This window comes from Microchirus variegatus (assembly GCF_963457635.1).
Source record: "Microchirus variegatus genome assembly, chromosome: 5".
Classification (NCBI taxonomy): Eukaryota; Metazoa; Chordata; class Actinopteri; order Pleuronectiformes; family Soleidae; genus Microchirus; species Microchirus variegatus.
In genome coordinates this window covers 15,960,683-15,975,568 of record NC_139806.1, presented here as the reverse complement: position 1 = coordinate 15,975,568, position 14,886 = coordinate 15,960,683, and the positions used below count along the sequence as shown (strand labels likewise).

At 42.0% G+C, this 14,886-nt stretch overlaps 1 protein-coding gene across 2 annotated transcripts in view; it reads left to right on the top strand.

Annotated features, from left to right (window-relative positions):
• LOC310927679 (glypican-5-like) overlaps positions 1-14,886 on the top strand; it is a 96,687-nt gene that overhangs the window by 40,319 nt on the left and 41,482 nt on the right. The gene's annotated exons all lie outside the window — the stretch shown is intronic.

Sequence of the window (14,886 nt, the reverse complement as noted above, 5' to 3'; positions counted from 1 at the left end):
CGCTTAGGTGGAGCTAACAGGTGACTGTCCGCTCAGGAGGACACACTAGCTTGCTAGTATCCTATTTTTTCTTAGAAAAACACCACTACATCACCATGCTTTTTGTCTGGTGGTTAAAAAGGGCATTCAAAATAGATCTAAGGCCAAGTTTCACTCATGGTTGTTACTTGAAATATTCTGATGTGCTTCTAAACTGTATATTTTGATACTGAAGGGGTTTTTAAGGACCTAATTCAAACTCCAAAGTTCACCTGGCAGCTGCTGAGAGTGTGATGAGGAACATACTGTATGAGAATGTAAACACGGTGCAAGGTAACCAGTTTGCAACATATCAGCTATATTAGATAGAGCCAGTCCTTTTTTTTCCCTTTACTCTGTGTTTGTGTGTGAACGAGTGTGTTAGTGTCACTTCTTCTACCAAAGACTTTTCAACAACAGTGCTAATGGGATTTAACTGTGTGTTATCACACCTTCCCTGGTGAGAAGCAAGTCTTTGCTCATGGTGGCAAGTGTTCTTGTGTTGAATGAGAAATCGATACCCTACTGAGACATTTAGGCATCACTCAAAGTGCGCATATTGGCCTGAGGTTATTCAGCAAAACGTCTATCTACTGTATTTGACTCTGTATTTGGCATGTTTTGTAGAGAGAGATGAGGACAGAACAGGGCATGAAAAGGGATGAGCTTTTGGTGCCATTGTGCCCCCTGTGCCTCCATGTGCCCCTGAGGAGGGAAGCATGGTGGAGTGACGGGGAGGGCTTGGCAGCATAAAGACCCATTGTGGAGTCAGTGGATTGGGGCACAGCCCTGCTATGGGGACCCCCAAAGCCTAGAGGAGAAACAAAGACCCTCCTATGAGGCTGCATGGGAAAGACTCGGACACTACTGCCACTACTTCTGCCACTGCCCACACCATGCCTGGGAAAATTGCATGAGAGTCGCAGATGCGATGAGAGAAGGGCAGACAGCGAGAGACACAGATGGGGAAACAAGATGAGAAAATAGTTTTGTGTGCAGAAAGAAATTCATAAATAAGCTGCTATTGTTGAAGCACATTTTCTCCCTGTGTGGTGGGCACACTAAGACTCTGAGGACTTTCTGTGGTTTTTCTGATTTACAAGAGAACACACAGTGTGTCACACATCAGTCCACATAAGATCCATGAGCTATTCAACAGCTGGAATGCTTTTTCATTCATACACAACCATGCTCAGACAAGACGACACACATGTTAGCGTGTACCCACACACACTCACACACACTCGTGAATGCTGCAATACTTCAAAATAACATCAAAGGCATTGGGGATTTAAATTCCCTTCTTGTTTTTATTCAGCATCTGATGACAGAAGGGTGAGAGAGGGGGGAAGCATTTGTACTTACAACCAAAAGTGCGTGTTGGCATGTATTCAGACATCCGTAAACATTTACAGGACCACATGTGTGAATACTTAACGCCATCTTTTCCGGAAAGATAAGCTCAACCAAAATTACCACATTCCTTATTTATAATTGTCAGTTACTGTGCATCTATTGCAGTAGTCTTATCACAAAGAGAATGATTTGTTGCTCCCTGTTGACACATACTATATTTAGAGATAGTGTGACTGAAAACACAAGGATATAACCCTTGTAAAAACTGTCATTGTTTGAATTCCCCCTAGTCATTACAGGTCCCCAAATCTAGAGTATGTATGACAAATTAAAAATGCTAAGTGACATTTTTCAGTGATTCGTGTGTTAGTGAGAGGGGTGACTTTAGGTCAAACCATAATACACATGGGAATTAAAGTGTACGTGAATATGAGAGGCAGCAAATCAGGTGCATAGCAGAGTCAGAAGTGGCAAAAGACTGGCAGGTGAAGCCAAGTAAATTGCAAGCTCGGTACAATGGAAAATCAACTTTTTAATCATTTAAATCCTTATATTTGGGACTCTGGAGGCCCTATCAGTCGGCAAAGTGTGAAAAAAGATGACTCACTCATGTTTTTGTGGTCCTCCTCTAAGTACAGGAGTTTCCTGGAATTGTTGTCTCACGGAGCTCCGCTTTGTCCGTAAAACACACGAGAGTGCTGGCAAGGGCAACGGTATCCGAAAACTGGAAGTCCGTGAAAAGTTCTATTCTTGGCTCCACAGTGCAGCACAGAGTCCTACACAAATTTCCACTGGACAGCCTCAGAGGATTTATCTGTCCAGTGGAAGTTTCATTTAAACTTTTTTTTTAAGGTGGACCTAAAGAGATACTACTAAACAGAGCGTTCTGTTTTGGCAGGGTGATTGAACTGCTGTGGTGCTTCATTCTTATGGTATTTTGACCAAAGCATGTCACAGACATGTTCATTAGGACACCAGGGAGCTAGTTTAACTTGGACAAATAGGGTATAATATGACCCCTTTAACCTTTCTTACCTTAGATGTGTTGTGAAATGTTTCTGAATATAGCTTTTCCAATCACAGCTTCCGCTGCAGGCTGTTTCGCCAGCGAAAGTTATCGCAACCACCACTGAATAATAAACAAAAACAATTGTTTTTATTATGATAATTATTTCCAAATTTGAGCTATAAAATTATTATGTGAGGCACTGTTGTTGCAACGCTGCATTCACACTTTTCCGGAGCCTATAAATTACGTCATTTTAAATTATGACCACCAAGAAAAAAAGTTGCTGCATAGATTTAAAGCTGATGTTATAATTGAAAAACATCGAAGAAACCGAGCCAAGTGAGTGAAGTAGTCCTCCTCTTTGAACTTCATTCATACACTCTGTGTTCCAAGTCATTATTTTAGATGGATTCTGGCATATTAGCAGAATGTCTGTCCCATATGCTTACGGGATTCACATTGTCTTGTGAAGAACAATCCACTTGTATGTAAACGATTGGACAGATTCAACTTTTCCTTCCCTTTCTGTTTTGACCGGTATCAAAAGTCCAGCATATTTCCGAAGTTATAACGTCCACAGTGAGTCAGCACTGCAGCGATGTAACAGTGTGTTGTTAAATTGTTGTCGGACGTATGTTTGTGTGCACATATGCACGTGTCTCGTCGTTAATTGCCATGAAGAACTAATAACTCATCCGTACAGTTTAAAGATGATTCCAAAGTTCTGGGTGTGCTCCATGCAAAGTCCTACAGAAAATAAAGCAGTGTGAGTGCCTCTGAATGCCTCACATTTTCATAAGGTTATGACAATCCATTTGTTTATCATTTTGACATCTGGGTTCCATTCTGTTTTTGCAGGGAGAAGCAGGGAGAGTGCAGCATTTGGGCAAAGCCCTCACTCCTTGCACTCTCACACACTTTTCTCTCCTGATTCTGAACCCATCGTTCCTCACCTTTTTTTCCCCCTCCTCTACCGTCTTTGTGTCAGTTTCTTGGGTCAGAGGAGTTTGCAAGGAAGTTGGATAATGAAACTCTTGCAGAGGGGACAATAAATTAATTAGTATGTGCAGAGGAAGGACATTCCTTGCTCCTAGTGTGCTCGGCATATGTGCCTCGTGTTGTAGCAGGAAAACATCAACACAAATAAGAGTGTTTATGTCGTTCAAAAACATGAAGACCAACATGTTGGAGTGGTATTAGGCATGAGGTAGTTTCAAGATGTTTTGTCGGATTGAAAATGACTTAAATGTCCTGTCATACTGTGTCTAAGGTATGAGCTGTTTTTAATGACTCATAAAAGTGCAGTAATCACTCAGGTTGTGTGCAGCCTTGAGCAACATGACCCCTCCCCCTCTGTGTTGGTGTGAGTAGTTACTCAGCTGTGTTTTCAATGGTATGATGGCAGAAGGAGGTGACGTTTCAGAGCTCTAATCACAATGATATGAACATTATTATTTTCTGTTGCCGAAGGTTATCGTACGGTCAGAGTCGTATACCATCCCAAGCAACTGTGGTACTCAAAATGAGAGGATGAGTTATGAAGATAATGATTTTTTTAAAAACCCTCTCATTTGTTTCTTTCTCATACATGTGGTCTTTTACCTCTGCCATTTGCATTTGACTTCTGCACCAAACTTCTTGTGCTTCCCACTGGCCCTCCCACAATCCCCCTCTTCTATTTGTCCTTAGCTGGGATTCAGTAGCCCATCCCTTTCCCATAACCCTGTGCTGCTGCCTAGGACCCCAGCATGACCTGCTCCCCATTGCTTTTAGCCGACTTTTTTGTCTTACGGCCTGCATCTTTGTGTGTTCTTGTTTATTTACCTCTCTTCTGGCATCAGCGCTGACCCTGTTTCTGAAGAACTGGACAAGTTTCGGGCTGAGATGTGAATTGTGGGGTAGGTTAGGGTTGGGTATTAACTGGTTAATGGGATAATGCTTTGGTTAGGCTGTCCAAATGAATGAAAGTCGATGAGAGTCCTTAAAAGGAAAGCTGCATGAACCTGTGTGTGTGTGTGTGTGTGTGTGTGTGTGTGTGTGTGTGTGTGTGTGTGTGTGTGTGTGTGTGTGTGTGTGTGTGTGTGTGTGTGTGTGTGTGTGTATGTGTGTGTGTGTGTGTGTGTGTGTGTGTGTGTGTGTGTGTGTGTGCGTGTGTGTGTGACAGAGAGAGAGAAAACAACAGCGATCACATTACAGTAACTGAGTTATTTATTCTCACCACTGAAATGGTCAGATTGTGAGTCTGGAGTTATGGTATTTCTAAATGTGCTGCTACACACAAGAAACCAAGGAAACAAAGTGTTAGAAGTTTTTGTGGTTGTTTGTAAGTAAATGTGTTTTTTTGTTGGCCTCACTTGCTGTTATTTGCCAATTTGGGACTTTACATGCCTCTGAGGGAGGGGTGTTTATGTGCTTTGGCCTTCTCAAGTCTTACTTTTATGGTTTGCCTTGTGCATATTGTATGTTTGTAAGATTTCCATCTAACTCCTTCCAGTGTTGCTATTGTCACTTTTATGGTAGAGAGACAGTTTTATAACCTCTGCCTTCTGTTCTGTGTCCAGTCGGTGGACTGGTCGAGCTAATATAATTAAAATGCCACAATTGACTGGTATGTTTTATTGGAGCAGTTCCTACTGGGTGAAGCTGACAGTGCACACATCAACCTTCGCACTAGCCCACTGGCAAGGCATCAAACTCAAAGCAGGGTGGTAGGATAAGAAATGGAGGGGAAAAAAAGGGATGGACATGCTTAGGAGGGGGAAAGAAGGGGGTTTATGTGAAAACAATGGCCTGATGGAGAGATGAAGTGATGTATGGATAAGGGAAAAGAAGGATAGGTCAATGGTAGTAGGAAGCAGTGGCTTTAGAACCATTTGTCTTTGTGGCTTAATTGCCTCTGTGAGCCTCTTTGAAGTCCTCACTGCTTGCGTGTCTGGATGCCAAATCAGTAGTGACCTGTATATCATTGTGAGTGAGTGTGAGTGTAAGCCCCCTTGACCAGCTTTAGTCTCACATTTTGACACGCATTCAGTCACAGCATGCTACTGAACGGAGATATAAAAAAAAAAAACTAAAATCGGAAAATATAAGATGTATCCTGCATGATGTCAGCGCCGCTGTTTATAATCTGTTGCACAGATAAACGCCACGCTGCCAAAATAACTCGTACACAACAAAACACCTAACGACGTGTCCTCAAGGACAAATCTCAGGTTTTGGAGGCAATTTTAACTCCTGTCATAAATTTGCTGTGGCAAGACACCGCACTGAAATGAAGTGTTTGCTGTTTCTCAGCGCACGCTCTGTGATGCTTTTATGGTGTTGCAATATTAGAGCGCTCGCCGCCTGTGACGCCAGTATTTGCGAACGGCCCTTGTACATGAATTTGACTCCTTTATGACCAAACGTAACATAGATGATCAAAGGATTCTGTACTGCACTGTCAGCCTTATGTGACTTTGTAATTGAATTTCTGAAAGTCATGCATTTGAAGCAACTAGTGCAGTGCCCGTAGGAAGTATTCCCATAGTGGGAGCTGAAAAAGATTTTTCAGTTATGGTAATGCATGATAAGGAAGTAAAGGCTAACATAATACAAACACTGTGCAACTTGTGCAACGACATTTCGTTGCCAGTTTTTCACTGTTGTGTTCTCTGTGCAATGACAATAAAAGGAAGTCTAAGTCTCATTAGGCACAACGCAAATGTTTTCATTTTCGATGAGCTGTTTTGCGTTCTGTCAGCCACGCCATCTAGCTACCCTAATGCTTATCGAAAATGAAGACATTTGCGTTGTGCCTAATGAGTTTGCACAGTGTTTGTATTATGTTAGCCCTACGCTAATGCTAGTTGTAGCCGCACTAGCTTACCTTTGGAAACAGGTTTGTAAAGTTAGTAGCTCAGCTAGCTTAGTAAAGTAGTAGCATGCTAATGCAAAATAAATATATGCTCGCGCATTGGGGAAGGGACACCTCGTCGTTTCAGTATAAAGGCCACATTATACTTCTCCGACTGCGTATGCGTTATCCGTCTGCGTCACCACGGAGACGCCTCGAGCATTTATACTTCTACGTCGTGGTGACGGACACTCGCTGCAATTTCCCGCCCGATCAGTAGGGGTCGCTGCGCAAGGTTGTTGTGCTTCTGGCTACAGTGAGCAATGGCGTCCGAGAAAGAAAGAGAGAGAAAGTCTGTTGTTGTTGAAAAAGTGGCCGTTTCTCACTTTTCTGTGTGACGGAAGGCAGTTTTAAGATAATTTGAGACGAGAAATTCGCCATTTAGAGTCTAAACATGTGTTGTGTGTGTTAAGATATGACGTATTTATAGTTCGGCAGCGGCGTTATCGGCGGGGATCAGCTCCGCCTCTGTCAGGACGCCCGGAGCGCACTGAGAGTCGGTACAGAGCAGCTTAGCTCAGCCTGTCCTGAGGACCAATCGCAGCTCTTGCCGTCTCCGTTGTCCCTTGACGGAGTGACGGACACTTAAAAAATATTTCGTGCACCCGGAGACGACGCAGAGGCTCTTCGAAAGGTTCTGCGTCGACGCAGAGTCTCTACGTAGCCTACGCAGAGCACTTTACGCAGAAGTATAAATTGGGCTTAACACCACGTTCTGCGGTGAACCGTGTGAAAATGTCTCACCCACCGCGAGGACAGCCTCTTCACTCCAACCTCCCCGCTCCCGACAGCACAGCTGCTGCTGATGAGCCGCTGCCTGTCTGGTGTAGTGTGATAAATCGGCGAAAGTGCAGCATGATAAATCGGTGAAAATTAAAATTCCAAGGAAGGAAAATCAAGGATGCACACCATTGGGCCATGCTCAACCCATATCCAAAGTCTTAGGGCAATCTGACTAACGGTCAGCGAGATATGCCTGTCACAGACAGACAGACGCAACTTGCTTTATAGATAGATGTCACTTTTAGTGCAGTTAAAACGAAGCAAAAGCAAAATTGCTCTTGAGTTATAAAGCCCGTGATAAAAGCTTCAGGTCTTTGACTCTCACCATAATAGCAACACACAATAACACACTCGTTCAGCTCAGTGTGCATTTTAACACCGTTCAAAGGCAGAGAAAATCCACCTTCAAACCTCTGCTTTGATCCAAACACACGTGTAGACATGGGATTATGACCTGATAGACAATTACACTATTTCTGTGTACCACATACGGCACCTCTTGAATACACAACACGTCCACATCTGAGTTACAGAGCTGAACCTCTCTCTTAGTAGTGGCTATTTATAGGGATGCTGTTATCCTTTTTCCTGGGGGATACAGCCGACTTTACAAATGTCAGTTAGACCTTGATTGAGTGCAAGTTGTTGAATCTGAACTTTGTGTGATGCAATGAATATTTGTATGTTTGAATTTGGGGCCCGCAGTGAAGACTGGCAACGCTCCCTGTCGAGTTTAAGTGTAAATGTGTGTACGTGTTTTAAGTTTTCAGCATGCGGTATTTACCATGCGAGTGAGAATTCGAACATGTCTGGTTTGAATCCAATCCAATGTTTAAGGTCAGTTGTCCAACCCAGCGGACTCCGTGTGTGAGTTTAAAATTAAAATGAATGACAGGCACGGAAGGAGAGAGGGAAAGCTAACAAATCCAACTCTGTACAAACAACAAAAGTACAGTACATTACTGTGGAGGGTGTTGTGCGTGCGCGTGTGTGTGCGCCTGTGATCTGTGCTCAGTGTGTGTATGCGGTAACCTGAAACCACAGGAAAAACGTTCCTAGAATTCCGGGTGGGTTTGGTGTCATGGCTCGCTCACTGGAGACCCCTGAATGGTGCTGGGAATGTGGCCTACACACGGAAGAGCTGCAGAATGAAGGGGAAAGTACCCCCACCCACACCCAACCTTAATCTCATACATCCATATACACTTCATGCTGCTGCCAAACACGCACACACACACACTTTAACAACGGACCAGTTAATGCATACAAAACATATTTGAAAGACAGTATGATGATGGTTTAAACAAACACTTTACTTTCAGAAAACACCTCTTTACTAGTCATGCGTGTGTCGCTTGAACCCTGACCTGATACGATAATCTTATCTTGCTTAGATTGCTAATTTTACATAAGCTCTATCTGCACACACCTGTATCATATACTTTGGGAAGTACAGGATTGCCTTCAAACCGGTCAGTCTGATTGTGACTGAGTGAAGATGCTCGGAATGATCATTTGATTTGAAAGGTGCAGGCCTGGTCCATTTAGCACCTATTACAAATATACTTTAAAAGGCATTTACAATTAGCATCCAAGGCAAACACCTCAAACTCGTAAGGCGAAGGTCTCAGAATACCTGTATGTTAATATTAACAGGCTAATTTTACATCATACATATGTTTATATTGTGAACTTTATTTATCAAACACTTTTATTTTGAAATTATGTAAAATAACCTCATAGATATTGTTATTTCGATGTCTTTTTCTCAAAAAGTTTGACTTTTTTTCACTTGACCGGCTCAGTGGTCCCCCCAGAGTTTTAGACCCCCGATCTAAGGACATTACAATAAGGTAACACACATGGTTGTCATTGCTCAGTAGTGTAGACAGTTTTAGTCTACGCAGTATGAGCTACTGCCACTAAACACATTGACAGGTGAAAGGTCAGAGCACAAATGGCTGTATGTATGTGACCTATAATGTGAACTATAATGGACCTTTAAAAAAAAAAGGCAACGTTACTCCTTGAAATCTGATGACAAAATACATGAGTTTGTACTATATTATCACAAGCCTGTGTGCACACATTCTCACCAAGGAACATGATGACTTGCCACAGTGATTTTATCTCTCACCCTGCAGCTTGGACTGATTTAAATGTTTGACTTTCAGGAGCAGCTTTAGACACCTGCACTACATAAGCACCAGTCGACTGACACAAGGCCAGAATTTAATAAGGCCTTTATTTTGAAACATGTTTGGCTGTATATTCGAGAGATGGAGAAAGAGCCACATAAACTTTATTTTTTTGCCAATTTAATGAAAAGCACATAAACAGCAATGGCTAATTTTCATCCATAGTTCTTATATGCAGGTTTATAAATATGATAATAAAACAAAATACACGAGGACATACACAAGCAGAAAACGGGGGGGGGGGGGGGGAAGACAGTCACAACAATCAATGAGAAACAACATTTTCCAGTTAACTTAGCCAGACCGCTAACAATATATGATGCAGCCAGGAAATAGGGACCAAAATGTTAAAGTGCTTATTGTGTCAATTGTTTTCCAATCAGGTTTGAATACGAATAGAATACTGGTCCAAGATGTCCTTATGTCCAATAAGTGACTGCGTGGCCGTAATAACAGCTGATGCATGGAGTTACACACTGAAGAACGTGTAAGTGCATGCAAATAATGTGAAGCTATTGCCATAAGCATTATTATTTTTTTAAATTAGCAAAGGTAACTTATTTCAAATCACTGCAATAGTACTGTAAAGGTCTATACCGAAACTGCCAGGGAGTCACTAATCTTAGAAAAAGTAATAAATGTCTACAGTCTCACTTAGGAAGACATGTTTAATTTCCAAACTGATTGACAGATGAGCCTGATTATGACAAACATGGCTATTACCCCTGGAATTTTTGCAGAGAAAGTCATTTTGGCCATCTGTCTGTCAGCAGCACCGTCTGCTTGACTTCATTTTGATAATTGCATGATTACTTCTACCCTTCCACGCTTCCTTTCAATCTACCTTAATCCTTGACCTTAACAGAAGTTAGATTGTTGTCTAAATAGACAATATGCTAAAAGTTTCTGCGTATGCTAATGTCTAACGCATTTAACTAAAATAAGTGGTGCAGTGTGATGTTCTCTGTCTGCCCAGTGTGCATATATCTTCATGGCAGAGGATGTGTTGTTTGCTCCCACATGCCCTGCTGCAGCAGCAGAGTCTGATCCCTGACCCCCTCACTCAACACCCTCGCAATCCCTCTCCCTTCTGTGCGTGGGTACGAATGATCATGTGGACGCCTCTGTGTTCTTTGCCTCAAGGAAAATGTACTTATTTGTTGGTGTTGAAATTCTTGCTGGATGTTCTTTGCTGATATGGACCTCATCCATACAGTATATTCCAGATGTAGCGCTATGCTGCTCTCTCTCGCTCTGTGTTCATCAGGGATTGTTGAACGCTTTGTACAAACTGAGCTGACCTTAAGAGAATTAACACATGGACATAAAAACTGTAATGTACAGTTTACCCGTGGAGAGTCCCTGGCTGTTCTTTATATTTCAGTTTGCACTGGAGCTGTCATCCTTAAGCAGTAGATCATGCCATTCTGGACCAGATCAGACAGACAGACGTGCAGACAAACAGGTGGTCGTACCACACCAGAGGATCATGGTCCACTCCGCCCGTCTGTGCTCTATGACATAGTTTACTCCCCTGGCTCTGCCCCTGCCTGCCCTTGTCTGCCTTCCACACACCAACTGCCCCTCCAGACCTCTAACCTCAGTCATCCATGCCCTCCTCGGCATGTGGGCATATGGCTGGAAGTGGGGATAGATTCATTTCTCTCTCTCTCTCTCTCTCACTCTCACCCAAGAACAGATTGTATAAACACATTAATGACTAAGAGTCTGCTGCTATTTCATTCATATAATTAGCTCTGTTGTTAATGATCAGCTGTCTCTTGCACCTTTTTTTAACTGAATAAGTTATTTAATTCCTTGCATTGCCCTTTATTTTAACCCCATGTTTGTACAATTTTGTCTTTCCATCTTTCTTTCTTTCTTTCTTGTGATCTCCGTCCGACTTTTTGGAATTGCTGCGTCCACATCCTGCCCATCTGCCCTTGTGTATATATCATTCAATTTTTGTTTTGTTTTATTTACAGTTCATACACGCAACTGAACTGTGTGACTTGAGTGGTGGAATTTGGAATCGCATTAACTTCTGTTATGGGCTAATATTGCCACCTACTGGGAGATCAGTATCACTGGTGTCTAACTACTTGTAAAACTGATGAAATGGTTTAAGTCTCAAACTCGCGGCCTGTGGACCACATGCGGCCCTCCAATTGATTTAATGTGGCCTGCCACTTAATATCAAGTTATAATTAAGTTATCTGTATGCTTTTTAGAATTAATTTTGCATCATAAATACATTTTGTTTACATATTGTAAACTGTATATCTTTCCACATCAACACAAAAGCTTTTATTTTGAAATCCTGTCATCCAAAAAATATTTATAGCTGTATCATGATATGAAAATGATCATATCATTTTAAGCTCACATTGCCCGTCCCTATTTAACACAAGTTTTTCCCAAAAAAGTTTGACTTTTTTTTTTGTCACGTGACCAGCCCCCTCCTGACCAGACTAGATGCTCAGTGACCCCCAGGTCATTTGTGTTTGAGGCCCCCTGAGTTAGAGTCACCGTCATCTTTCTTTAGAGTCGTCACAATCTTGTTTGTGAGGAACACAGACCGGGAAGTTTGCATGAGAAAGTGTGTGTTGGCATATGCACAAGAGAGAAAATTGTTGTCTTGGTCAGGAAATGTCTTGTAAAATGTTTGTCTGCATGCGATATTTTTTTTTTTTTGTGTGTGTGGGCAAGGCGGCTGGGATTTTCTTATTCCTTCAATCTGATGGAGCTGCATAATGTTTTTTTCCCAAAAGTCTGTGTGGTCTGTTGAGTCAGCCTGCAGTACATCCACTGGCACGTCAGAGCAGGCGACACAGTGAGGTGGGGAACAGTTACACCCACTGACAGGCACAGTTGGGACAGTCAGGCCTGGGAATGTCCTCAGAGCAAACCACAGACACCAATTATAGTTGTAATCTATGGAACTGCTACCAGAGACTATTAAAGCTTTAAAAAGCAGTCATACTGTATGTTTCCATTGTCTGTCTCAAACATGAGACAGACAAATGGAAGCTCCCCATCACCTCCACCCACGAGGTTATGTCTGTTGTCGCGTTTGTCCGTTTTTTTCCCTCTGTTTGTTTGTGAGCAGCATAACTCAACTTTGATGGCATTTCCTGGGGATTTTGTCGCCCACTGAAAAACTTAACCTTGCAAGTAGTGACACAGTGGGAAACTGAGCAGCTTTGGCAGAGGTCAGCCCTCTTTTAGTGTGTTCTCTGGTTTTGACCTTTGTTTAACTTTCATCTAGTTAAAAGGTTACTGATTAAGTTTTGAATGAGCAAGCATGGGTTAGCATCTCTTCACTTCACTAAATATTAACTGATATATAGATATAAAGGTTGTTGCTTTATGTTTTGTAGCTTGATGTAATCTTAGTTCAACATACCTGCAGATTGAGAATACACTGTCAAATGAAGGAGACACCATAAATACATGATATATTTTTATATTGTGGATATGAAGTATTGTTTCTTTACTAACTGACTAAAGGAAAGGTATTAGTTTACTTTAAGCAAACTGCACAGACTGTAAGTCTCTGTCTGCACTCGGTCTGACATTATTGGGATGGGATTCTTTTGCCAGTTTGAAGGTTTATGTATGTATTTATTTATTTATTTATTTTACTTTGAACAGTTTGTCTAGCTTTGTCAGGAAAGCCCATTCTGTTGATAATCCTTATTAGAGCCATGGCTTACATTTACAACACATGTATAATTCCTGAAAGCCCATTTGTTCTAAAGCGCTCTTTGTCTGTCAGCTCTTTCATAAAATTCAAGCTCAGATCTGCCTCCAATGCTTCAAACACTGGATGATACAGTTCATTGTATTGGCCACACGAGTGCAGTGTGGAAGCATACTTTGCCCAAGGACTGTTTGTATTGAAATACTGTTCAATTGAAGCACTTTAGAGTCTTGTAGGATTTTTCACATGACAAACCTTCAACAGTGCCTTCAAATAGGATGTGATGTGATTCTGTTATGTGCTGCACATTTAATATTTATGCGTGTGTATGTGTGTGTATAAGAAAGCCTGCAGGAGCAGTTTGTTGCCAAGAGCCAGTCACTTACACCAAATTAATTCAGCTCTTTGCAGTCGCTGTGATTGTAGGTAAATCGATACTTGTTCATGAGCCCAGAGTAACACTGAAATGAAACATGCTTGGCTGTGTATAGGCCTTTAATGGGCTAATGATTAGCCACCCTTGATATTGTAGATATCAGCCAGCCTGCAGATGTAAACAGACATAGACGGATAGAATAGCATTAATTGTTAGTGTCAAGCACCTCCGGTGTTTGAGGCAGTCATAGTATGGGTTCACCTGTAATGGTATGTGCATGATAAATGAGTCACTGCCTCCTCATAGATATGTTTCCATCTCAGTTTTTTTTTCACCTTTGAACTTGCCGTTTTTCCTGCTCACCTCTCTGACTATCCAGAGTGTTGGCCTAGGTCATTATGGCCTAGAGAACATACCAAGGCAGGACCAGACATGAGCCTACCCCAGAAGGCAGAGTACCCGTAATGAAGCCTCAAGCTGACCTTATTTGTTGCCACAAACTTTATGGATTACAGTCACATTTGTAGTTTTACTGAAGGAATTTCGAGTGTAATCTTGGTCAGCGATGGCCTACCAGAAACAAATGTGCTACAAATGGGAATGCGGTTGTTCCTTTTTTTTTTTACCACTCAGTATCTTGGAAATCCCAGATCTCAAGAGAGTTGTAGATGACTATTAGCAGTCGGCCACATCTCCACAGAACCGTGGTCTACTGGCTCATTGGGGACTGTGGACAGCTTTAATCTCCAACTACCCAAAAATCTGATAAGAGACATCCAATCAACAACGACGGCACAAAGGAAACAAGCAAACATTTGCTTTGCTTCTCTTACCGCATTTAAACTAGAAGCATGTGCACAATACAAATGAAATGAAGTCTGAAGGTGAAGTGAAAACAGACTAAATGAGTTGTATCGATTGGATGTTTGACCTGAGACCAAAGCAAAAGATGTATAAAACAAATATACACAAAGACAGGAGCTATTTGTAAGTGCAGCAACCACTGTTATTGTCCATTAGAGGACTGGCTTATAGTGTGTAATAGCCATGAGTAATATGAGCCATTGAACCTTCAACCATATAGCTGTTACAGTGCAACCACTCGATAAAGCAGCCTGGTCTTGGTAAACTCACCCTGGGACCGCCACTGAAGTGGCAAAGCAGTTGACACCAACATAGTGGTGTGTAATTCTAAACCAACCGCACAGCCATAAACAGCCATATTTTACTGGTCCACAGCACCTCGAAGACAGATATACTGCTAATATAGCACAGGTGCCATGCCTCAGGTGAAGTTCAAGACAAAAAGTGTAAAGATTCATTAATGTACAGTAAACATGTCCTGGACCATAGTGCTTCATCTTGGCTGACATGTCCCTGCATTTAGTGTAACTGGAGTTAGAAACAGGCTCAGGGCTGTAGATGTTTTAGAGTGGTACCCCATCATTAATATTAGGAGTATTTCCACACTCAATGCAATCACACTAGGTTAGTGATTTCCAACCAGGGAGGCCAGAACCCCTAAAGAATTCAACGATAGAGTTTAAA